The 25,950-nt window shown below is 44.2% G+C and overlaps 1 protein-coding gene and 1 long non-coding RNA gene across 13 annotated transcripts in view; one reads left to right on the forward strand and one right to left on the reverse strand.

Moving 5' to 3' along the window:
- LOC106635162 (uncharacterized) overlaps positions 1-25,950 on the reverse strand; it is an 85,270-nt gene that overhangs the window by 52,870 nt on the left and 6,450 nt on the right. For 2 of the 3 annotated variants that reach the window (XR_010113171.1, XR_010113170.1), the window contains one exon: positions 1-24,119. This exon is cut by the window's left edge and continues 16,568 nt beyond it. This is a non-coding gene — a long non-coding RNA (uncharacterized LOC106635162). The other variant, XR_004664584.4, reaches the window with a different exon arrangement.
- The window catches only part of CCNY (cyclin Y), a 330,334-nt gene that overhangs the window by 19,964 nt on the left and 284,420 nt on the right, over positions 1-25,950 (forward strand). The window lies entirely within an intron of this gene.

The raw sequence follows: 25,950 nt of genomic DNA on the forward strand, positions 1-25,950 counted from the left end.
AGGCTGAGGGTATTAGTAGACTGGTGACCTATTGCGATGGACATAATGTGAGGAAATAATTCCGGCATCTTACGTACTAATCTCATTCTTTCCTTGTCAAAGGAAAACAAATTAGATAAATAAAGAAGAAAGCTGAAGATTAGTGTTCTTTTTAACTTGACAAATAATGATGTATATGTTTATGGGTGGAGATTAGGGTTTCTACAGTTGTTTTAGTTGTGAATTTCTGGGCCTTTCCACTGTCATTTATTAAACTTCACTTTGCAATTTTCGTGCATAAATCAGTTACTTCTGTGGAGGCCTCTTGCCTGCAGTGAGCCCTGTGCGCTAGGTCTTGACTGTGCAGCCGGAGTTGAGAGCTGGGGGAGACAGCAGCGAGAGGCCCACGCCAAGCGCCTGAAGGTGCCGCTCCTGGCCGGCTTTGAATGAGGAGCCGAGGATGCACACAGGCGTCCTGTCACTGAAGCAGGGCACGGGTTGCCTTATTTAGTGAAGTTTCCTTAGTGGTTAAGGAGAAGGGGGCTTTTCAGGGGATGGCTCTCCAAAGCACATAGCTTCTGAAAGGAGCATAAAAGAAGGTCTAGTGGGTTGGCCAAGGTGGGGCAGATAAGAAGCCCGCCAGCGTGTCACTGGCATGCTTGCTGCCTCCCACGCTGTCAGAGTCACACCTGCAGGCCACCGGGAGAGGCTGTGGGTCACACAGCAGAAGCCAGCCCCACTCTTTACATTCTACAAGCACAATTATTTTAAAATTTAAAATTCTAAATGACATAAGCCATCCCTGGGTTGTTATGAAGAATAAAAGATGACAGAAAAGAATTTACATGTATCTCCAGGAAGCTTCTCTTTTTTTATTTACTATTATTATTTTTTGAGATGGAGTCTTGCTCTGTCCCCCAGGCTGGAGTGCAGTGGTACAATCTCGGCTCACTACAACCTCCACCTCCCAGGTTCAAGCAATTCTCCTGTCTCAGCCTCCCGAGGAGCTGGGATTACAGGCAAGCGCTACCATGCCCGGCTAATTTCTTTTTTTTTTTTTTTTTTGTATTTTTAGTAGAGACGGGGTTTCACTATGTTGGTCAGGCTGGTCTCGAACTCCTGACCTCAGGTGATCTACCAGCTTTGGCCTCCCAAAGTGCTGGAATTACAGGCATGAGCCACCACCCCTGGCCCCAGATAACGTCTTAAGTGAGAAATGTAGCATGATTTTTTGATCACTCGGTGGAGGAATTCCATGTAGCAGACTGATTTAAAACATTCTCTCTCTCACGCGTGGACACAGGCACACATTTCTCCTGTTCTATTACTTCCCCATATAGAGGATCCTCCTGTGCTGCAATGAAAATACTTCTCATTAACCATAAACGAACCGAACAGAATGTAACAAGAGCCCTAATGCAATGTCGGTCACAGAGATAGCCCTACAGTGGGTGATGCGGGGGGAATCGTTAGCATCAGGAAGGGTGTCATTAAGCGTTCTTATTTTTTACTTGTATAGATTTAGAAAGTGTTGACTTGATTTGAATGTAATTCATTCCACTTTCTAGGGCTCTCCTTGAAAGATGACCTACTGTCGCCGGGTGCGGTGGCTCACACCTGTAATCCCAGCACTTTGGAAGGCCGAGGCAGGTGGATCTCCTGAGGTCAGGAGTTCGAGACCAGCCTGGCCAACATGGTGAAACCCTGTCTCTACTAAAAATACAAAAATTAGCTGTGTGTGGTGGCAGGCACATGTAATCCCAGCTACTCAGGAGGCTGAGGCCGGAGAATCGCTTGAACCTGGGAGGCGGAAGGTGCAGTGAGCTGAGATCGTGCCATTGCACTCCAGCCTGGTGGATAAGAGTGAGACTTCTGTCTCAAAAAAAAAAAAAAAAAAAAAAAGACCTACTGTGGGTAATGAGGGCACATAGAACAGCTCTTTCCATAAGAGAGTCATTCCAGGACGGGTGCAGAGGGGTGCACCTGTAATCCCTCCGCTTTGGGAGGCTGAGGTGGGAGGATCACTTGAGCCCAGGAGTTTGCGGTTGCAGTGAGCTATCATTGTGCCATCCTACTCCAGCCTGGGCAACAGAGAGAGATCCCATCACTTAGAAAAAAAAAAAAAAGAGGGTCATTCCAGCCTCATCCTTGGGCTTTTGTGGGAAGCTCTTCCCTGGTGGGCCTCTTTCTTCTCCAATTCTCCTTCCTGTTGACATGCTCAAACACTCTGGGGCTGGCTCATTCTTTTGTTGCCAAATGAGGAACAGGCTAAAGAGCCCAGCGTGGAGCTGTCACCCCATTCTGCTGGGATACACAGCTGACAGTCCAACATGTCCGTGGTGGTGGGCATGGGGGTAGATTTGGTCTGAGTCTGGCAGGAAGCCAGAGGAGAGGTTCTGACAATAATATAGATGTAAAAGGAAGATGATGGGGCCCTGGTTGCTCCCTCTTGTGATAGAAAACACTGCTTCCAAGTATCGATTCCCAGGATGAAAAACCAAAGAAACTAATAAAAAGGACAGTGTGGGCATGAGTGCTGCCCTTTTGTTCCTTACATGTTCCTGCTTGAGTTATGCAATGTCGGGTAAATAGCTGAGTGGTGGAATAAAGTCACTGATTTACAAAGTTGAAAAAACTGATGGGTTAATCCATAGCTGAAAAAGTGAGAATTATTTTTGAGATGGGGTGTTGTTGGTGGCTGATGTGATACTTCAGTTCTTATCTTCTTTTTTCCTTTTTTTTGAGACAGAGTCTCATGACCAGACTGGAGTGCAGTGATGCAATCTTGGCTGGCTCACTGCAGCCTGCGCCTCCCAGGCTCAAGGGATTCTCCTGCCTCAGCCTCCCAAGTAGCTGGGATTATAAGCATGCGCCACTACACTCGGCTAATTTTGTATTTTTAGGTTGGTCTCGAACTCCTGGCCTCAAGTGATCTGCCTGCCTTGGCCTCCCAAAGTGCTGGGATTACAGGCATGAGCCGCTGTGCCCAGCCAAGTTCTCCACTCTTCTTTTTTTTTTTTTTTTTTTTGAGATGGAGTCTCACTCTGTCACCCAGGCTGGAGTGCAGTGGCATGATCTCAGCTCACTGCAACCTCCGCCTCCTGGGGTTCAAGCGATTCTCTTGCCTCAGCCTCTCAAGTAGCTGGGATTACAGGTGCCCGCCACCATGCCCGGCTAATTTTTGTATTTTTAGTAGAGATGGGGTTTTACCATGTTGGCCAGGCTGGACTTGAACTCCTGACCTAGTGATCCACCTGCCTCAGACTCCCAAAATGCTGGGGTTACGTGCCCGGCCAAGTTCATCACTCTTAAATTCTGCCTTCTACAAAGTACTAGAACATGAACATAATTCAGACAGGTTATTTGCCACTTTTGAACATATGACCTTTCTTGTAGTTTCCAACAAGATATTCCTCATTTCCACCTAAGACCTCATCAGAATGACCTTTATTGTCCATATTTCAACCAACATTTTGTTCACGATCACTTCAGTAATCTCTGAGACTGAAGCTTTCTGTACAACTCTCCTCTGCTTCTGAGCCCTTACTCCAATTGCCCTTAATGACTCATTCAGGGTGAAAAAAGGAGTAAACTCCCTCCAACAAGCCCTTTGGTAGGGGCACCCGATCCCATTCATGAGGGTTCGCTCTCATGACCCAGTCCCCTCCAAAAGGGTGCACCTCTTAATAGTGTTGCATAGGAGACTAAAATTCACTTTAGTCTAATGAATTTTGGATGGGACAAAAACATTCAAATCTAGCACAAATAGAAAAATAGAAGAAAGGGGAGGAATTACCAATGTGTCCTCCATGACTCACATCCAGTGACATCAGACTTGTCACTTTCTTGTTTCAGGGTTGATAAACTAATTGTAGAGACATTTTCAGATTTTGTTCTCACTATGCAAAAATTAAAATTTTAAAATAACATATTTTTGATTTTTGCCTGAATTGGTGCATGTGCTGGAAGTGTGAGTGCTCCAATTTGCCCAGAGTCCACAACAACACCTGCCAATCATGCCGTCCCTTTTTTGTTGCTCTAACTTCAGTGTGTAGCTGAATCTCTACTCCTTTTTGCAATTCTTAGACACACTCAGTTCTTTTTTCTTTCTTTCTTTCTTTCTTTTTTTTTTTTTTTTGAGACAGAGTCTTGCTCTGTCGCCTAGGCTGGAGTGCAGTGGCGTGATCTCGGCTCACTGCAAGCTCTGCCTCCCGGGTTCACGCCATTCTCCTGCCTCAGCCTCCCAAGTAGCTGGGACTACAGGCGCCCGCCACCACACCCGGCTAATTTTTTGTATTTTTAGTAGAGACGGGGCTTCACCGTGTTAGCCGGGATGGTCTCGATCTCCTGACCTCGTGATCCGCCCGCCTCAGCCTCCCAAAGTGCTGGGATTACAGGTGTGAGCCACCAAGCCCGGCCTTGGTATATTTTTATTGAGTTAAAGTTTATAGCAGTTTCTGGCCTGACATGTAAGGGATTAGAAGTCATGCTCTGTCATAACAGGTAAAAAGCTGAACAAACTGAAAAATCAACAGCTCCTTTTAGATCTCTCAGAGAAGTGAAGTCACAGGGAAAACCACTGTCCCCAGAATTGAAGAGACAAACAGGCAGTTATGGAAAACCACAACTTAATAGAGCAGAAACCCACAAACAAAAATCTCCCCAGGAATCAGCTCCAGGACAGGAAAACTTGAACTGCAATGGGTGGATTGCTGAAGGTTCAGTGTGGAGAAGCCTGAGAGTTAAAAACTTCAGGGGGAGCCATTCAGAAAAGAGTCCCACACACTCCTTTGAATTTACCTCCCAGAGCTCTACCAGGTCCTCACAATGAAGGCTGAAGAAAAATCCCCTGTGCTTCTGGCAGGGGAAAGGGAAAGTCTCCATTCTGAAATACCCGAGCATTCTGTTCTCAACAAGGCCAGCCCTCAGGAGAAACTATTTTACCAGAGCCTAATCTGCTAGGCTTTTCTTAAAGACAGGGTCACCCAGGCTAAAGTGCAGCCTGACTGCTGTCCTCTGAGAGGAGAAATCTGAGCTTCCCACTCTGCACCTCCACCATCTGTCTTTGCAGCTCATTCCCTCCTTCACCGATGCCAGAGTGGCCCCTCCAACCCCACTGGGGCTTGCAATCCATTTCCTTGGCGCTTTGCCCTCTGCCCCCCTTGGCAACCCCCTTGGGTTCCACAGTGCATTATTATAATTAACCTCTGGCTTACACCCTCAACTCACATGCTCCTTTCTTTCTGTTGTACTTGAGGTACAATCCTGGCCCCAGTGAAAATACCACTAATGGCTCACTCTTCACTTGCACTCAGGCAGCTGAAGCCAAATGGAGAAAAATGCAAACCCATGATGACCTAAAATGTATGACACTGTCACAAAGTGTCATAAATCTCTCTGTTTTTTTAGACAGAGTCTCGCTCCAGGCTGGAGTGCAGCGGAGCGATCTCGGCTTACTGCAACCTCCGCCTGCCAGGTTCAAGTGATTCTCTTACCTCAGCCTCCTGAGTAGCTGGGATTACAGGCATGCAACACCATGCCCAGCTAATTTTTGTATTTTTAGTAGAGAGGGGGTTTCTCCATGTTGGCCAGGCTGGTCTCAAACTCCTGACCTCAGGTGATCTGCCTGCCTCAGCGTCCCAAAGTGCTGGGATTACAGGCGTGAGCCACTGTGCCTGGCCTTTTTTTTTTTTTTTTTTTTTAACTTTTTACATTCAGGGGTACATGTGCAGGTTTGTTACATAGATAAACCTGTATCATGGAGGTTTGTTGTGCAGATTATTTCATCACCCAGATATTAAGCCTAGCGGTCATTAGTTATTTTTCCTGATCCTCTTCTTCTTCCCACCCTTCACCTCACACCCTTTGTGTCCATGTGTTCTCATCATTTAGCTCCCACTTACAAGTGAGAACATGTGATGTTTGGTTTTCTGTTCCCGCGTTAGTTTGCTAAGGATAATGGCCTTCAGCTGTATCCGTGTTCCTGCGAAGGACATGATGTTGTTCTTTTTTATGGCTGCATAGTATTCCATGGTGTATATGTACCACATTTTCTTTATCCAGTCTACCATTGATGGGCATTTAGGCTGATTCCATGTCTTTGGTATTGTGAATAGTGCTGCAATGAACATATGTGTGCATGTGTCTTTATGACAGAATGATTTATTTTCTGTTAAGTATATACCCAGTAATGGGATTGCTGGGTTGAATGGTGGTTCTGTTTTTAGGTCTTTGAGGAATCACCAGTATTTTCCACAATGGTTGAACTAATTTACACTCCCACCAACATTGTATAAGTGTTCCTTTCTCTCCACAACTTTGCTAGCACCTTTTTTTTTTTTTTGACTTTTTAATAATGGTCACTCTGACTGGTGAGAGATGGTATGTCACTGTGGTTTTGATTTGCCTTTCTCTAATGATCAGTGGTGTTGAGCTTTTTTTCACATGCTTGTTACAAATTGCTATAAACTTCAAGTGTGCTCTTGGTGCTGCCTAGAAGTCCTACATTTCCCTAATCCATTCTCTTTCCCGTTCTCCTAAATGCCTATTTCTCCTTAATCTTGTCTGCTCACATCCCAAAACCTCCTCATCCTCCTCATTCTTAATTAACTTTTTTTTTTTTTGAGATGGAGTTTCGCTCTGTCACCTAGGCTGGTGTGCAGTGGCACGACCCTGACTCACTGCAGCCTCTGCCTCCAGGGTCCAAGCGATTCTCCGGCCCCAGCCTTCTGAGTAGCTGGGATTACAGGCGTGCACCACCATGCCCGGCTCATTTTTTTTTGTATTTTTAGTAGAGATGGGGTTTCATCATGCTGGCCAGGCTGGTCTTGAACTCCTGACCTCAAGTGATCTGCCTGTCTCAGCCTCCCAAAGTGCTGGGATTACAGGCATGAGCCACTGTGGCCGGCGATCCTCCTCATTCTTACCAGCTCATGCAGTTTACTTGTACTCTCTGGCCTGGCATGGGTTCCAATCTAGGATGGGCTTGCTGGAGCGCTCTTGGGGAGGATAGAGTTCCCAAACTATGACCTGGTGGATTTGGCCAATGCAGGTCATGATAAGCGTCTCCGCCCACAGGGTTACTTGATGTCCTGTGGTCAGACACACCAACTCTCGCGAACCACTTGTGCGATGGGAGCTGCTTTATGTGAAATGCTGCATAGCCTTGTTCCCAAACCAGAGGAGGCTACATTGTGAGTCTCCTACTGGGCTTACCACAAACTCCCTACAGCATCTTTTCCCACCACAGGTCCCTCTAGTATATAAGGTCTGCAATATGACTGCTTGCACAGAAGCCAGGACCTGCAGCAGGGCCCTTCCTGCTCTGGGTCCCATCTGGCAGCCTTCCACATCACCCAGTCAGTGGGCTGGACAGCATTCCCAAGTGTGGAATTTGCTACCTCCAGAACCTGGAAGGACTTGCCATGTGTATTAGTCTGTTCTCAGGCTGCTTATAATAAAGACATACCTGAGACTGGGTAATTTATAAGGAAAAAGAGGTTTAATTGACTCAGTTTCACATGGCTGGGGAGGCCTCACAATCATGGCAGAAGGCGAAGGAGGAGCAAAGGCACGTCTTACATGGTGGCAGGCAAGGGATAATGAGAACCAAGTGAAAGGGGAAACCCCTTTAAAACCATCAGATCTTGTGAGACTTGTTCACTACCATGAGAACTGTATGGGGGAAACTGCCCCCATGATTCAATTATCTCCCACTGGGTCCCTCCCACAACACATGGGAATTATGGGAGCTACAATGCAAGATGAAATTTGGATGGAGACACAGCCAAACCAAATCACCATGTGCTATGCATCTTCTTAGTGGGGGTGGGGAGGGGATATCCCTGCATACTTCAGCCCTCTGGACCCCTAAGCATTACCCTGATGTCACAGGCTCCTAAACCTGCACAGAGCTCACTGTTCACCCTGCAAATGGCATATGTTTTATCAAGGCCTCTAATGAACTTGCCATCTCTTCCTCCGCAGGTCCAATTAGCACTAGGTCATCAACATAGAGGACCAATGTCTTATTCTGTGGAATGTCCAGATGGTCCGGGTCCCTTTCAAGTGTAATGTGACAGAAGGCAGGGAGCTAATGTAGTCCCGAGGGAAGACTGAAATGTATACTGTTTCGTGTCCCATGTGAATGGAAACTGCTTCTCATCCTTTTTTTTTTGGGAGGGATGGGAAAGAACACATTTGCCAGCTGGATGGTCATACGCCTTGTGCCAGCAGCAGTGCTAATGCGCTGTAGTAAAGCTGCCACACGGGCACAGCAGCTGCTGCTGGGGCTGCCCCTTAGTTAAGACTGCTGCAGTCTCCCATCACCTGCTGTGATCCCCCTGGCTTCTGCAGGGGCCAGACTGGTGGAAGAAATGGGGATATGACACAGACCACTAGCCATTCATTCTTTAAGGATCTGAGGGTGCCATTGCGTTCTAGGTATTGTTTTTGATTCACCGTCATTCCTTTTTTCTTTTTTTTTTTTGAGATGGAGTCTCGCTCTGTCACCCAGGCTGGAGTGCATTGGTGCGATCTTGGCTCACTGCAATCTCAGCCTCCTGGGTTCAAGCAATTCTTCTACCTCAGCCTCCCAAATAGCTGGGATTACAGGCACCCGCCATCATGCTTGGCTAATTTTTTTGTGTTTTTAGTAGAGACGGGGTTTCACCATGTTGGCCAGGCTGGTTTTGAACTCCTGACCTCAAATCATCTGCCCACATAGGCCTCCCAAAGTGCTAGGATTACGTGCGTGAGCCACTGCGCCCAGTCAATTCACTGTTGTTCCTGTGAGAGAAAGGAGTTCAGAGGTTTCCACTTGGCCTTCCTGCTGCAATAATTCTCACTTTGCAGGTGGGGATTTTGCCAGCTAAAGAGTGTGTCCAGTCGGCCGGGTGCGGTGGCTCACGCCTGTAATGCCAGCGCTTTGGGAGGCCGAGGCGGGCTGATCACGAGGTCAGGAGATCAAGACCATCCCAGCTAACATGGTGAAACCCCGTCTCTACCAAAAATACAAAAAATTAGCTGGGCATGGTGGCGGGCACCTATAGTCCCAGCTACTTGGGAGGCTGAGGCAGGAGAATGGCGTGAACCCGGGAGGCGGAGCTTGCAGTGAGCTGAGATCACACCACTGCACTCCAGTGTGGGTGACACAGTGAGAGTCCGTCTCAAAAAAAAAAAAAAAAGAGTGTGTCCAGTCTTATTGTACATCCATGACCAGAGGAATGACCACTGGGCAGGTCTGCAAGCTGGACCTAGGTCGGGACCCATGGACCACACGGCCCTAGCCACCCCCAGTTTAGCAGGGAAGGCATGATGATGCTTCAAATCCCAGGTTTCAGTGTCAATCCAGACTCTATCCAATAATCCTCAAAAATTTAGGTATTCCCCTTTCACCTAGGCATGGTTACCCATGTAAGCAGCCATAGTTCTTTGCAGATGGACTGGGGAATCACTGCTAAATACATTTGTCATGTTTCTGCAGCCACAGACTTCTCATTCAGTAAGTTCTGGACCTGAAAATAGGCTCGGGTCCAGAAACAAACAAGGGATCGTGACTTACTGCAGTGGCTACCTTTAGCCTCCTAACCATCTTTGACTTTTAAGGATTATGTCCTGTAAGCCCTATTCTTTGCTCTCTGTGCGAGGAACTCCTCCTCGCTGCCATTTTCCAACCTTGTGTTCATTGAGATAATTGTGCCTGCCTTGATTCTAGTGGCTGCTACTCGGCCTCCATCATTTTGGAAGGTTAGAATCCTCATTGCTATGTCAGAGAACCCAGTTGTTGGTTTTTATTTATTTATTCTTATTTTTAGACATGGTTTTGCTCTGTCACCCAGGCTGGAGTACAATGGCATAATCATAGCTCACCACAGCCTCAACCTCCTGGGCTTAAGCCATCCTCCTACCTCAGCCTCTGTAGTAGCTGGGACAACAGGCGTGCATCACCATGCCCACCTAATTTTGAAATTTCTTATAGAGACAGGGTCTCACTATGTTTCCCAGGCTGGTCTCAAACTCCTGGCCTCAAACAATCCTCCTGCCTCGGCCTCCCAAAATGCTGGGATTACAGGCACGAGCCACTGTGCCTGGCAGGGAGCCCAGTTGTGAACAGTATCCCCTTTCATCAGCCCTGGCCTGCAGGGAACAGTCACTATAGAACTCTCCACAATTTTGGGGCCCCTCTCACTAGTCCTTTCTTCATCACTTTGGCCTTCCGGGCTCTCCTGTGGCACACAGTCAGCTTGTGGGTGTTCTGCCTTTGTGTGACAGGCCCTTTCTTGAGTGTGGCCCATCACCTTCAGGCTCCCAAGAGCCATCTTCGTGGTGTCTTAACACCTGCCAGGGTGTTAAATGCTTATAACAAGGGAGTGCTCCCAGACCGATAAATGCTCACTTATCCAGCTTTACGTTCAGCTGCTCTGGATCCAGCACCTTGGGATTCCATCTCATGCATATTCTAGCTCCTGACAGCAGGACTCAGCCAGATTCTGCAGCTCCTTTGGCGTGTGCTCTCTTTCTTCCCTTGTCAGGCCCAGGGCAGCCTCAGTTGGGCTTTGCTGGGACTTACTTGACCTGTTACTGGTCTTGTTGCCAGGAGAGGAAGAGAGGGTGATCCTGAGGGTTGCAACCTTCATCTTGCAAAGCATCTACCTCATTTAAGGCTTCTGCAACATCTTTAAGCAAGTAGAGAATACTATTTTTTTTAACAAGAAGAAACGGCCCACTTTTGCAAGCCCAGTAGATTCAAGCTTCTTAATTGTATTCATCCAGTATTCCCATCTCAAGTCTCAGGGTCACACTCCTTTCCTATTAGGCCCTGATCCTGCCCAGAGACCTGCTGAGGCTGAGAATTCAACCTTCTCCGAGCCTCTGCTATTGTGAAGATTCAGCTCTGAGCCAGGTCCTCCTCTCTGCCTACTCTTCAGCTACAGGTTAAGACTTCCTTAAACTCTGCCTAGGAGGCCTTTGGAACTGGTGATACCAACTGTCCTGAGCCTGTTGCTGTTTCTTCTCTATGAACCCATGGTGCTTAGCAATAATCAGAAACTTAGAAATAGCTTCCATGTCTCTCTCAGTCTCTAGCACCAGAGATACTGCAACAGTCAGTGCATCCTATGCCCGTGTAAATTCTTTTTTTTTTTTTTCCAAAAGAGTCCTTCCTATCACAGAGCTCACATTTGTATGTTGCGGGCTGGGCCATGGTCATCTGCAGTGGTATTCAGGGGGGATTTCCTCAGAGACCTGGGTTTGGGCCTGTGCACCCCAATTGGCCCTTTCCCATTCTCTTTAGGGGATGAAGCTGGGGAGGGCCCATATCCTAAAAGGCCATGCGATGAGTTCGGCTTATCCTGAGGACAGTGGGGAGCCAATAATAATCTCTAAATGATGGGGTCCCTCCTGCCTTTAGTGCAGAGTTTAGGAAGGGTGAGCCTGGAGGTGCTTGGGTGGTCAGGTGAGGGGAAAGAGGGGGTGAATTCAAAGTCCTTGGCGGGAGTGTCAACTGAGAGATGGATGACGTCGGGAGAAGAGGGGAAGAGAGTGTGAGGCCAGCTCTCCAGCAAGTCTTCCAGCCTCTGCTGACCTGCCCCCCATCCTCATCCTATCATCAGGGACTTGTCAAGAGCTCAAAAGATACAATGCTGATTACAGACCAGTAATAGGTCATGTCCCAGCAAAGTCCAACTGAGGATGCCATGGGCCTGACAAGGGAGAGGAGAGAGCACACGCCGAAGGAGCTGGAGAATAAGCCAGAGGATCCCAGGCCACTCCAGGTGAAAGTCAGTCCCTGAACTGCTGCAGCACCCCAGATCTGTCCATACTCCGCCCAACACTAGTGATGGGGTCCCTACTGCCAGCTTGCCAGCAGGGATCCAGCTCCAAAGTCCCATCTTAGAGTCTGCTTCCCAGGACCACCCCAATTTTCTTAGATATTCCCTGGAAACAGAGGTAGAGTGTTGCATACAGAAAGGCTGTCGAGAGGCACGTGTAGGCAGCTGAGGAAGAAAGGACTGAGCAGGAGAAACTGATCCAAAATGCAAGTGCAACTAAAGCTTCAGGCAATTCTATAGGGTGCTCTGGAGCTGGGCTGGAGATCATTCTTTTGTGACCCTGGTATTGGCCATGGGTCACCTACTGGGAGGGGAATACCCTTGGGCAAGGCAGTTCTCCGTGGTTGAGGCCTTCTCAGTAAGTGACGCAGCTGTGAACCTTCCCTGCCAGGAGCCAGGGGCTGGGTGCACTGGCCCGGAGAGGGGATCCCGGCAAAGGCACACTATCCACCATGCCTTCTGCCTCCAGCTGCCCTCTCTCTCTTTTCTATTTCATTAGCTCTTCTCTATTGGCCCATTCTCATCAGTACATGATGTTGCTGGTAATGCCGCCCATAGAAAAACAAACAACCAAACAAGACACCCTCTGTCGGGGGCTCAGTGCGGCTCTCCAGAGCTCTCCAACTAGTGTTAGAGTCATGATTAAAACAACAAGCCAAAATGAAAGCACCAGTCAAGCCTTCAATCTTTTTTTTTTTTTTTTTTTGAGACAGGGTCTCACTCTATCACCCAGGCTGGAGTGCAGTGGCAAAATTTTGGCTCATTGCAACCTCCATCTCCCCAGTTCAAGTGATTCTTCTGCCTCAGCCTCCTGAGTAGCTGGAATCACAGGCATGCACCACCACGCCCAGCCAGTTTTGTTTTTAGTAGAGATGGGGTTTCACCACGTTGGCCAGTCTGGTCTTGAATTCCTGGCCTCAAGCAATCCACCTGCCTCAGCCTCCCAAAGTGCTGGGATTACAGGCATAAGCCACTGCTCCTGGTCATGCCTTCAATCATCTAACACCATACCTTAAGCAAGGGGCTCGCTTGGAGGGAATGTCCACTCCCATCTGCTCTGTTTTCCCTCATGGAACAGTGTGCAGAGGGTCAGATATCAGGGGAAGGGTTAAGGGTGGAAAATAACCAAGTCCAAGTAGAGAAAAGCAAGATTCCTTCTTCTCTTCATGATAAAAAGAGGCATCTGAGGAAGGCCTCATTCAGAGACCCCAAAGAGATTTCAAATGGAGGCACCTGGACTAGGAATGCAGATGTGTGAGAGCAAGGCCTGCCCATGGGACCTGAGTCCTTGACCACAGCACCCTTCAGGACTGTCATGCACTGACTGTGCATCAAGTCTGGCGTGGAAAGGGCAGCCTTCCCTGTGAGGCCTGCTAGGAAAAGCCTGTGTAATTGCCTATGATCAAGTTTGAAAGATCACATAGAGGTCTTTAGCTAAGAGCTGAACTCCTAACCCCCTGTTATGGCTCCATCCCCCAGCTGCTTTTGCTAGCAAACTCCTCAATAAACTTGTTTCTACTCACTATTTCCAATTCCTCTATTCCCATTCTGCCATGAATCCATTTCCATTAAATTTTTGTCTCCATCATTTCATAAAAACTGCTATTGTTCAGATCACCAAAAATCTCCATGTTTCATCTTTGTATCTATGGCCAGTTGATTTTGACAAGGGTACCAAGACCATTTGGTAAAGAAAGAATACCAGCCTGGGCTACATGGTGAAACCTTGTCTGTACAAAAAATACAAAAATTAGCCAAGCATGGTGGTGCATGCCTTTAGTCCCAGCTACTCAGGAGGCTGAGGCAGGAGAATCGCTTGAACCTAGGAGTTGGAGGTTGCAGTGAGCTGAGATTGCACCACTGCATTCCAGCCTGGGTGAGAGAGTGAGGAAAGAAGGAAAGAAAGAAAGGAAGAAAGGAAGAAGGAAAGAAAGAAAGAAAGGAAGAAGGAAAGGAAGGAGGGAAGAAAGGAAGGAAGGAAGGAAAGAAGGAAGGAAGGAAGGAAGGAAGGAAGGAAGGAAGAATCTTTTCAACAAATGGTACTGGGACAACTGAATAGCCACATGCAAAAGAATGAAGTTGGACCCTTACCTCACACCATATACAAAAATTAAGTCAAAACAGATTGAAATATTAAATGTAGAAGCCCAAAATACAAACCTCTTAAAAGTAAACATAGAAATAATGACCCTGGATTTAGTGACAGCTTCTGAGATATGACAGTGAAAGCAAGAGAAGTCAAAGAAAAAATAGAGAAATTGGACATCAGCAAAATAGAAAACATTTGCACTTCAAAATACACTATTGAGAAAGTGAAAGACAACCCATGGAATGCAATAAAATTTTCACAAATCACATATCTAATAAGCAACTTGTATATAGACTACATAAAGAGCTCTTACAACTCAATACTAAAAAGACATACAATCTAAATAAAAAATGGGCAAAGGATCTGGAGGTATTTCTCCAAAGAATACATACATGTGGCCAAAAAGCACACGAAAAGATGCTCTACCTCATTAGTCATCAGGGAAATGCAAATCAAAGCCACAATCAAACGCCACTTCACACCCACTGGCATGGCTATAATGAAGACATCAGGTAAAAAGAGTTAGGGAGAATGTGGAGAAATTGGAACCACTCACATACGCTGGTGGGAATGGAAAATGCCATTGTGGAAAACAGGCACTCCTTTAAAAGTTTCCATAGTTACCATTTGACCCACCAATTTCACTCCTAGGTATGCACCCAAGAGAAATGGAATGTCTACATAAAAGCTCGTACAGGAATTTTTATTATTTATTATTTATTTATTTATTTTGTTGAGACAGAGTCTCACTCTGTCACCCAGGGTGGAGTGCAGTGGTGCGATCTCAGCTCACTGCAACCTCCTTCCCCCTGGGTTCAAGTGATTCTCTTGCCTCAGCCTCCCAAGTACCTGAGATTACAGGCACCTGCCACTGTGCCCGGCTAATTTTTTTTGTATTTTTAGTAGAGACGGGGTTTCAACATCTTGGCCAGGCTGGTCTTGAACTCCTGACCTCATGATCCACCTGCCTCGGCCTTCCAAAGTGCTGGGATTACAGGCATGAGCCACTGCGTCTGGCCTTGTACAGGAATTTTCATAGTAGCATATTATTATTCATAATAGCTAAATAATGAGAACAATCCAAATGTCCATTAACTGCTGAATGGAGAAATGAATGAAATGTGATATATCCAATGTGATAAAACCATACCATGGAATAGTATTCAGCCATAAAAGGGAGGAACTACTGATACATGCTACGGCATGGATGAGATTATTAAAATGTTCTAAAATGGATGGTGGTGATGGTGGTAATACTCTTTAAATATACTGAAAACACTCAATTCTCCTCTGTAAATGAGATATGTTATATCTCTGTACAGCTGGTAGAATAAACAAGATCTGCATATTTCTTAATCTCATGGTTAATTTTCAGTTCTCATCTTCCTAGAACTCTTGGCAGCAGCTCACAAAGTTGTTCATTTTCTCCTTCATAAAGTTCTATCTTTTCTTGGCTTCAAGGACATCACTATTCTCTTACTTCATTACCTACTCCTCATTCTGTTTTGTTGAATCTTCCTCATCTACACTCTTTTTTTTTTTTTTTTTTTTTTTTTTTGAGACAGCGTTGCTCACTCTGTCACCCAGGCTGGGAATGCAGTGGTGCAATCATAGCTCACTGCAGCCTCAAACTGCTGGCCTCAAGTGATCCTCCCACCTCAGCCTCCCAACTAGCCAGGACAACAGGCATGCACCACCATGCCAGACTATTTTTAAAAAATTGTTTTTTATAGTGATGGGGTCTTACTATGTTGCCCAGGTTGGTCTTGAACTCCTCGGCTCATGAGATCCTCTCACTTTAGCCTCCCAAAGTGCTGGGATTACAGGTGTGGGCCACCAAGCCCAGCCTCTTTTAAAAATCTGAACAGGCCAGGCACGGTGGCTCATGCCTATAATCCCAGCACTTTGGGAGGCTGAGTCAGGCAAATCACGAGGTCAGGAATTCGAGACCAGCCTGGCCAACATGGTGAAACGCTGTCTCTACTAAAAATACAAAAAATTAACTGGGCGTGGTGGCAGGCGCCTCCCAAGCTACTTGGGAGGCTGAGGCAGGAAAATTGCTTGAACCTGGGAGGCAGAGGTTGCAGTGAGCCAAGATCGCGCCACTGCACTCCAGCCCGGGCAACAGTGTGAGACTCTGTCTCAAAAGAAAAAAAGAAAAGAAAAAGAAAAAGAAAAGAAAAAAAAAAGAAAAAGAAAAGAAAATGGGTTTGTGGTGGAGTTGGTCAGTGCATGTTGTTCTGTACTTGCAATGAAGAAGAGCCTATTGCCAGGCTGTTAGGACATACAAATTGTATATCCCTGCTTAACAACAAATGACAGCAAAGAGATACATCTTACGGTGCCCAAGCTCAGTGCGCCCGAGAGAGTTCCAGCTTGTAATTACATGCTATAATGTGTTCCACGTCTGCATTCCTTTGATTACTGAGATGTGCTGCACATTGAGCGAACTTCACCTGGGTTTCACCACCCCACTGGGATCATTGAGGGTACAGTTCTTGAGTCTGTAGCATTAATGAAGGCAGTGGATTCTCCTTGAGGCCCAAACTAGCTTTTGATTTGTGTATTTTTAGGAACTCTGCTGGTGAACATATTTCTGAATAATTTAGTGTACTATCATTGATGACACTAGATGATAAAAACTATCCTCTACTTAAGTGAATCGAGCAGCAGAAGACACTAAAATCTTCTGGTTTTATAATTCAGTGTATAGAAGATGAGATATGTGGATAAAAATATCAATATTTCATTGCACACAGTAGAAATGTTAGTTAGGGACACACTGTGACTTGAGGAAAGACAATAGCGGAAAAATAATAAAAGCTTATTGTACAAGGGTAAGGACAGCTTTTTTTTTTTTTTTTTTTTTTTTTTAGAGACTGAGTCTCGCTCTGTCGCCCAGGCTGGAGTGCAGTGGTGTGACCTTGGATCACTGCAACCACCTCTGCCTCCTGGGTTCAAGTGATCCTCCTGCCTCAGCCTCCCAAGTAGCTGGGACCACAGGCACGTGCCACCACACTCAGCTAATTTTTTGTATTTTTAGTAGAGATGGGGTTTCACTGTGTTAGCCAGGATGGTCTCCATCTGCTGACCTTGTGATCCACCAGCCTTGGCCTCCCTAAGTGCTGGGATTACAGGCGTGAGCCACTGCGCCCAGCCGGTAAGAACAGTTTTGATGGTAGGTAATGGACGCCGTAACCACCTACAAGGAATAGTGTACTGCTTCATAACGGTTTTTCTAAAAAATAGCTTAATTGGGCCGGGCGAGGTGTCTCAGGCCTGTATTTCCAACACATTGGGAGGCTGAGGAGGGCGGATCACTTGAGGTCGGGAGTTTGAGACCAGCCTGGCCAACAGGGTGAAATCCCATCTCTACTAAAACTACAAAAATTAGCCGGGCTTGGTGGCACATACCTGTAGTCCCAGCTACTTGGGAGGCTGAGGCAGGAGAATCACTTGAACCCGGGAGATGGGGGCTGCAGTGAACTGAGATCTGGTCAATGCACTCCAGCCTGGAAGACAGAATGAGACTGTCTCAAATAACATAAAATAAAAACAAAAATAAAAAATAGCTTAATTGAGGTATGCTTTACAGATCATAAACTGTACATATTTCAAGTGTATAGTTTGACAAATGGATCTTCCTTGTCTTCCTGTGCCTTACATGAAGGAGTACCCAGGACTCAGGCTTTGAACTTTTTTCCAGGTATTCTCATTGCCTGGCTTATGCTGCCCAGGTTTGCAGATGTGGGTATACATCTGTAAAACCATCACCATAATCATGAAAATGAACATATCCCTCATTCCCAAAGTGTCCTCATGCCCCTTTGTGTAATCGCTTCCTCCTGCCGTGCCTGAAGTTATGTGGATATAGTTGTACATAGTATTTCCTTATAGTGCCTTTTAATGTCTGTGGGATATGGAGGGATATCCTTCCCTTATTCCTAATATGGGTAATTTGTGTTTTATCTTTTTTGTCAGTCTTTCCAGAAGTTCATTAATTTTATTGCTGTTTCAAAGGACCAGTGTTCGTTTTTGCTCTTCTTTTTTTGTTTATTTTCAATTTTGTTGATTTCTTCTCTGATCCTTGTTTCCTTCCTTCCACTTGGTTAGGTTTATTTTGCTAGTTTCTTTTTCTAGTTTCTTGGGGTGGAAGCTCAGGCTATTGATTTAAGACCTTTTTCTTTTTCTAATATAAGCATCTGATGGCATAAATTGCCCTCCAATCACTATTTCAAGGGCATACCACAAATTTTGATATGTTCTATTTTCATTTTCACTCAATTTGAAATAATTTGTAATTTCCCTTGGAACTTCCTCTTTGATCCATGAACAATTTAGAAGTGTGTTGTTTAATTTCTAAGCATTTGAGGGATTTTTCTTTCTCTTATTCAGTTCCAGGTTACTTTCATTATGTCAGAGGCCATACTTCGTATGATTTCAACTCTTCTAAGTTTGTTACAGTTTGTTTTATTTATTTATTTTTTTCCAGACAGAGTCTTGCTCTGTCACCCAGGCTGGAGTGCAGCAGCACGATCTCAGCTCACAGCAACCTCCGCCTCCCAGGTTCAGGCAATACTCCTGCCTCAGCCTTCCGAGTAGCTGGGGACTACAGGTGCACACCACCTGTAATTACCCAGCACCATACCTGGGTAATTTTTTGTATTTTTTGTAGAGAAAGGGTTTTGCCATGTTGGCCAGGCTGGTCTTGAAACTCCTGACCTCAAGTGATCCGCCCACCTCGGCCTCCCAAAGTGCTGAGATTACAGGCAGGAGCCACACATCTTTTTACTTTAAAGCTGCCTATATCATTGTGTTTGAACTGAGTTTCTCGTAGACAGCATGTATTTGGTTCATTTAACATCCATTTTGATAATCTCTATTTATTTGTATATGTTGAGACAGGGTCTTGCTCTGTCACCCAGACTGGAGTGTGGTGGTGTGATCACAGCTCACTGCAGCCTTGACTTCCTGTACTCAAGTGATCTTCCCACCTCAGACTCCTGAGTAGCTGGGACTACTCAGATGTGAGCCACCACAGCTGGCTAATTTTATTTCTTTATCATCATTATTATTATTTTATTATTTGTAGAGACAGGGTCTCATTATGTTACTTACTCAGGCTGGTGTTGAACTCCTGGGCTCCTAAAGTGCTCCTAAAGTGGCGGGATTAGGGGCGTGAGCCACCACGCCCGGCCAGTAATCTCTGACTTCAAATTGCTGTGTTTAAACCATTTGCATTTTTAAAAATTATGGATGTGGTTGGATTTAGGTGTTTTTGTTTTTGTTTGAGATGGAGTTTCACTCTTGTTGCCCAGGCTGGAGTGCAATGGCACGATCTCGGCTCACTGCAACCTCTGCCTCCCGGTTTCAAGCAATTCTCCTGCCTCAGCCTCCCAAGTAACTGAGATTACAGGCACGTGGCACCATGCATGGCTAATTTTGTATTTTTAGTGGAGATAGGGTTTCTCCATGTTGGTCAGGCTGGTCTTGCACTCCCAATCTCAGGTGATCTGTCCACCTCAGTCTCTCAAAATGCTGGGATTACAGGCGTGAACCACCGCGCCTGGCCTCGATTTAGGTTTAACATTTTATTACTTGTTTTCTGTTTGTTCCCTCTGGTTTATGCTTGTTTCCTCTTTTCTGACTTCTTTGGGATTATGTGACTATTTTCTACTATTCCAATTTAATTTATGATTTCTTTTTGATGATATCTCTCCATACAGCTTTTTTCCTTCTTTTTATTTATTTAGTGGTAACTCTAGATACTATGATATGCATACTTAACTTTTCAGTTTACTAAGAATTAGTATTTTACCTTACCCTTTTTTTTTATTTTTTGAGATGGAGTCTCACTCTGTCGCCCAGGCTGGAGTCCAGTGGCATGATTGTGGCTCACTGCAACCTCCAGCTCCCAGGTTCAAGTGATTCTCCTGCCTCAGCCACCCAAGTACCTCGGATTACAGGCACCCTCCACCGCGCCCGGCTAATTTTTGTATTTTTAGTAGAGACAGGGTTTCGCCATGTTGGCCATGGTTTCGAACTCCTGACCTCAGGTGATCTGCCTGCCTCGGCGTCCCAAAGTGCTGGGATTACAGGCGTGAGCCACCGTGCCCGGCCTTTTTTTTTTTTTTTTGAGATGGAGTGTCTAGCTCTGTTGCCCATGCTGGAGGGCAGTGGCACAATCTCTGCTCACTGCAACCTCTGCCTTGTGGGTTCAAGAGATCTTCTCATCTCAGCCTCCTAAGTCGCAGGAATTACAGGTGAGCACCATCACGCCTGGCTAATTTTTGTATTTTCAGTAGAGACAGGGTTTTGTCATGTCGGCCAGGCTGGTCTCGAACTCCTGGCCTCAAGTGATCCACCTGCCTCGGCCTCCCAAAGTGCTGGGATTACAGGCGCGAGCCATAGAAAGTAGAGAAATTTTTGAAGGTGTCCTTTCTCTATCAAAAAGAGCAACCTCTTAGCTGCAATCTTTCTGGCAGTGAAAAATTCTGAAAGTGAGCAGTGTTTTCTTTTTACATAATTCAAGAGAGTGTTTCTCATGTAGAACTTAAAAGGATTTATTCCTAACTGAGACTCAAACTCAAAGGTTAGAATCTCTTTAAAGGATTGGAGCACTCATTATTATAAAAATGTGTTCTACTATAGTTTGTCCAAATAGAGGCGTTGTATGTTTCTTCAAAAGGGGAGAAAGCCTAAAATTATTTTGAGGATATCGTGTTCCCTATTTAAATAATTAAAATTATTTTAGGGTTCTTTAAATGTTATACACACACATTTACTTTTTAGAATAAACAGTTCATTAATTTACATATAATATAAAGCCCCATTTTAAGCATACAGTAAAATAAATTTTGACAAATAAACACATCTGCATAATAACCACCAAAATCAAGACACAGAATATTTCTATCACCCCTAAAAGTTCATGTACTGTTTCAATCAATCCTTCCGCCATTCCTGAATCCAAGCAAATACTGATCTGTTTTCTTTCCGTATTAATTTTGCCTGTTCTAGAATTTCATGCAATTGGAATCATATAGTGTACTTTTTTGTGTCTAGCTTCTTTCACTCAGCATATTTTTGAGATTTATCCACATTGTTGGGTCTATCAGTAGTTCATTTCTTTTTATTACTGACTCCTATTTCATTGTATTTAATATGAATATACCGTAATTTGATTGTCTTTTCACTTGTTGATGAACTTTTGGTTTGTCTTCAGGTTTTGAATATTGTGAATAAAACTGATATAGACATTCATGTAAAAGATACAGCTAATTTTTGTTTTTTAAGTAGAGATGGGGTTTCAGCATGTTGGCCAGGCTGGTCTCGAACTCCTGACCTCAAGTGATCCAGCCACCTCGGCCTCCCAAAGTGGAAAAAAAAAGTCTTTATATGGATGTGTATTTTCACTTTTCTTGGGTAAATACCTAGGAGAGGGATTCCTAGGCCATATGGTAAATATATGTTTTACTTTATAAGAGAATGCAAAACTGTTTTCCAAAATGGATGTATCATTTACATCCCACCAGTAATGTATAAAGGTTCCACTTGCTCCACCTTGTAACTTATTACTGGTATAGGCAGGCTTAAAATTTTAGCTATTTTATTGAGTCAGTAGTTAATCCTATTATGATTTTAATTTCCATTTCCCTGATGACTAAATACATTGAACATCCTTTCATGTGCTTATTAACACATATATGTTCTATAAATTTTATTTGAAGATAGTTGAAGAAATGCTTCTTCAAATCTTTTCTGTAATGGCCAATGTGTCTTACTGGGTTGTGTTTATTTGTATTATTGGGTAATTGTGTTATTTGTCTTATTATTGTTATCAAAATTTTTCTATATATTCTAGAAATGAATAATTTGTCATATATATGTATATATGTATTTTTTCTACAGTCTGTGGCTTGCTATCTTTAGATGGGAAGAAGTTTTAAGTTCCAATGAAGTCAATTTAGTATCATTTTTAATGGTTTGTGCTTTTGTGCCCTAAGAAATGTTTGCCTATCCCAAGGTTGTAAAGATTTTCTCCTAGTATTTTTCTACTTTTAGCACTTACATTTAAGGTATACAATCCATTTTGAATTCAGTTTTGTGTGTTTAGTGACGTTAAGCGTCAAGGTTCATTTTTTGTCCCCATAAGGATGCCCAGTTGTGCCACAACCATTTGTTAGAAGGAATATCTTCTCTCCATTCAGTTTTACCTTTAATCTCTGTTGGAAATCAATTGGCCAAATCAATATCCACCAATGTATGAATACATTTTTGAGTTTTTCCTCACTGCCTTGACTACTGTAGCTTTATAGTAAGTCTTAAAATCAGGCAGTGTAAAACCTCCAAGTTCATTCTTCTTCAGAATTATTTTGGTCATTTTAGATCCTTTGGTATTCCATGTACATTTTAGAATCAGAAATTCCATTTCAAAAATCCTTCTGAGACTGCAATAGTGATTGTACTGAATCTTAACATTGATATTATGTCTTCTAGTTCATGAACATAGATATCTCTCCATTTACTGAGGTTTTTAAAAATTTCAATATTTTAGAGTTTTAGTGTAAAGATCTTGCACATACATTTGAATTGGTTAAAAATTTTATTTTGTATATTATTATAAATGATATTAATATTTACTTTCTAATTATTTGCTGGTAGTATAAAAAATACAGTTGGTTTTTGTATATTGACTATCAAATGATCCTGTTAATATCACTCATTGATTAACAATGTACATTTTTTAGGATTTTCCACACATGTAGTCATGACCTATAAATAAAGACTGTTTTACTTATTTCTTTCCAACCAGTAAGCCTTTCTTTTTCTTCTTCTTACTTTATTGCATCATCTAGGCCCTCCAGAAAAAGGAAGAAAAGTGGGAAGGTGAACATTCTTGCTTTGTTCCCAATCTTAGAGTAAAAACATTTGGTGCTTTACCATTAAGTATGTTTTATTTAAATTTGTTTTTGGTAGATAACTTTTATCAGGTCTCAAAAGTTCCCTTCAATTATTTGTTGACTATGAATGTTGCTTTTAAAAAACTGGCCGGGAGCAGTGGCTCAGACCTGTAATTCCTGCACTTTGGGAGGTCAAGGCAGGCGGATCACCTGAGGTCATGAGTTTGAGACCAGCCTGGCCAACATGGTGAGACCCAGACTCTACTAAAAATACAAACATTAGCTGGGCATGGTGGCAGGTGCCTGTAGTTCCAGCTACTTGGGGATCTGAGGCAGGAGAATCACTTGAACCCGGGAGGTGGAGGTTGTTTTGCAGTGAGCTGAAATCACCCTACTGCACTCCAGTCTGGGTGACAGAGTGAGACTCTGTCTCAAAAAAAAAAAAAAAAAGTTCCTTCAATTATTTGTTGACTATGAACGTTGCTTTTAAAAAATCAGCTGGGCGTGGTGGCTTATGCTGTAATCTCAGCACTTTGGGAGGCCAAGGCAGGCGGATCACGAGGTCAGGAAATCAAGACCATCTTAGCTAACATGGTGGAACCCCGCTCTCTACTAAAAATACAAAAAATTAGCCTGGCGTGGTGGCATGCGTTTGTAATCCCAGCTACTTGGCGGGCTGAGGCAGGAGAATCTCTTGAACCCAGGAGGCGAAGGTTGCAGTGAGCAGAGATCGCACCACTGCACTCCAGCCTGGGCAACACAGCAAGACTCCATCACACACACACACACAAAATTAGCTGGGCATGGCGGTGTGCGCCTGTAATCCCAGCTACTTGGGAGGTTGAGGCATGGATTCACTTGAGCCCAGGAGGCAGAGGTTGCAGTGAGCCGAGATTGTGCCACTGCACTCTAGCCTGGGCAACAGAGTGAGACTCTGTCTTAAAAAAAAAAAATCATAAAAGGGTGTTAAATTTTGTTTTTGTGCATCTATTGAGAGAATTATGTTTTTCTATTTTACCTGTTAATGTGCTAAATTTCATTGATTTATTTTTTATTGGTTTTTATAATTTTTTGAAAAAGACAATTGAGATAAAATTCACATACTATACAATTCACTCATTTGAAGTATACAATTCAATGGTTTTTAGTATGTTTTCAGAGTTGTCCCACCATCATCACATACAATTTTACATTACCACACTTTAGCCAGGTGCAGTGGCTCACATCTGTAATCCCAGTACTTTCCAAGGCCAAGGCGGGAGGATTGCTTGAGGTCAGGAGTTCGAGACCAGCATGGGCAACATAGTGAGACCCTGTCTATACGAAAAAATAACAACAACGAAAAAAACAAAACATAAAGCAAAAACAAAAGCAAAAAATAAATCCAACACTTGAAAAGAAAACTCCCTACTCATTAACAGTCACTCCCATTTACCCCTAACCTTTCCAGCCCTGGGCACACAATAATCTACTTTCTATCACTAGAGATTTGATAATTCCACATATTTCCTTTAAATGGAATCATGAAATATGACTTTTTTTTTTTTTAGATGGAATTTTGCTTATATCGCCCAGGCTGGAGTGCAATGGTGCAATCTTGGCTCACTGCAACCTCTGTCTCCTGGGTTCAAGCGATTCTCCCACCTCAGCCTCCTGAGTAGCTGGGATGACAAGCACCCGCCACCACGCCCAGCTAATTTTTTGTATTTTTAGTAGAGATGGGGTTTCACCATGTTGGCCAGGTTGGTCTCAAACTCCTGACCTTAGGTGATCTACCTGCCTTGGCCCCTCATAGTTCTGGGATTACAGGCGTGAGTCATGCCCGGCCTAATATGAGGTCTTTTAAAGCTAGCTTCTTTCACTTAGCATAATGTTTTCAAGGTACATCCATGTTATAGCATTATTAGTACATTATTTCTTTTTATTGCCAAACAATATTCCATTGTATCAACAGAACACATTTTATTCACTTAATCCTCTGTCAGTTGTTTGTGCTGTGTCCACATTTTTGCTTTTATGAGTAATGCTGCTACAGCATTTGTGTACGACTACCTTTTTTTTTTTTTTTTTTTGAGACAGAGTCTCACTCTGTAACTCAGGCTGGAGTGCAGTGGCACGATCTCGCTCACTGCTACCTCTGCCTCCCGGGTCCTGGTTCAAGCTGTTCTCCTGCCTCAGCCTCCTGAGTAGCTGGCATTACAGGCACGCACCACCATGCCCAGCTAATTTTTGTATTTTTAGTAGACATGGGGTTTCATCATGTTGGCCAGGCTGGTCTTGAACTCCTGACCTCATGATCCACTGGCCTCGGCCTCCCAAAGTGCTGGGATTACAGGCATGAGCCACCGTGCCCAGCTTGTGTATGACTTTTTGTGTGGACTAAGATTTTATTTCTCTTGGGTATATATCTAGGAATAGAATTGCTGGGCCATACATATGATAACCCTATGTTTAACCTTTTGAGAAATTACCAGACTGCTTTCCAAAGAGGTTGCAACATGTTACATTCCCACCAGTAGCATAGTGGGGTTCCAGTTTCTTCACATATTTGCCACCTTATCTTTTGGATTGCAGCAATCCTAGTGGGCGTGAAATGCCACCTCATTGTGGATTTGGTTTGCATCTCCTTGACAGCTAACGGTGTTGCATCTTTTCATGGTTTATTGGCCATTTATACATCTTTTTTGGACAAATTCAAAATTTTTGCCCATTTTTACTTGGATGGTTTGTCTTTTTATTATTGAGTTATAAGAGTTCTTTATATATTCTATATACAAGCCCCTTACCCAAGAAATGATTTGGGATTTTTCTCCCTATTTTGTGGGTTGTTTTTTAATTTTCTTGATGGTATCTTTTGGAGAACAATAGTTTTTAATTTTTAATTTTTTTATTTTTATGTTTTGAAGACAGAATTTCACTCTTGTCGCCCAGGCTGGAGTGCAGTGGCACGATCTCGGCTCACTGCAACCTGCACCTCCTGGGTTCAAGCAATTCTCCTGCCTCAGCCTCCCGAGTAGCTGGGATTACAGGCGTGCACTACCGTGCCTGGCTAACTTTTGTATTATTAGTAGAGACAGGGTTTCACCATGTTGGCCAGGCTGGTCTCAAACTCCGGACCTCAGGTGATCCACCCTCCTCAGCCTCCCAA

This window comes from Pan paniscus, chromosome 8 (genome assembly GCF_029289425.2).
Source record: "Pan paniscus chromosome 8, NHGRI_mPanPan1-v2.0_pri, whole genome shotgun sequence".
Classification (NCBI taxonomy): Eukaryota; Metazoa; Chordata; class Mammalia; order Primates; family Hominidae; genus Pan; species Pan paniscus.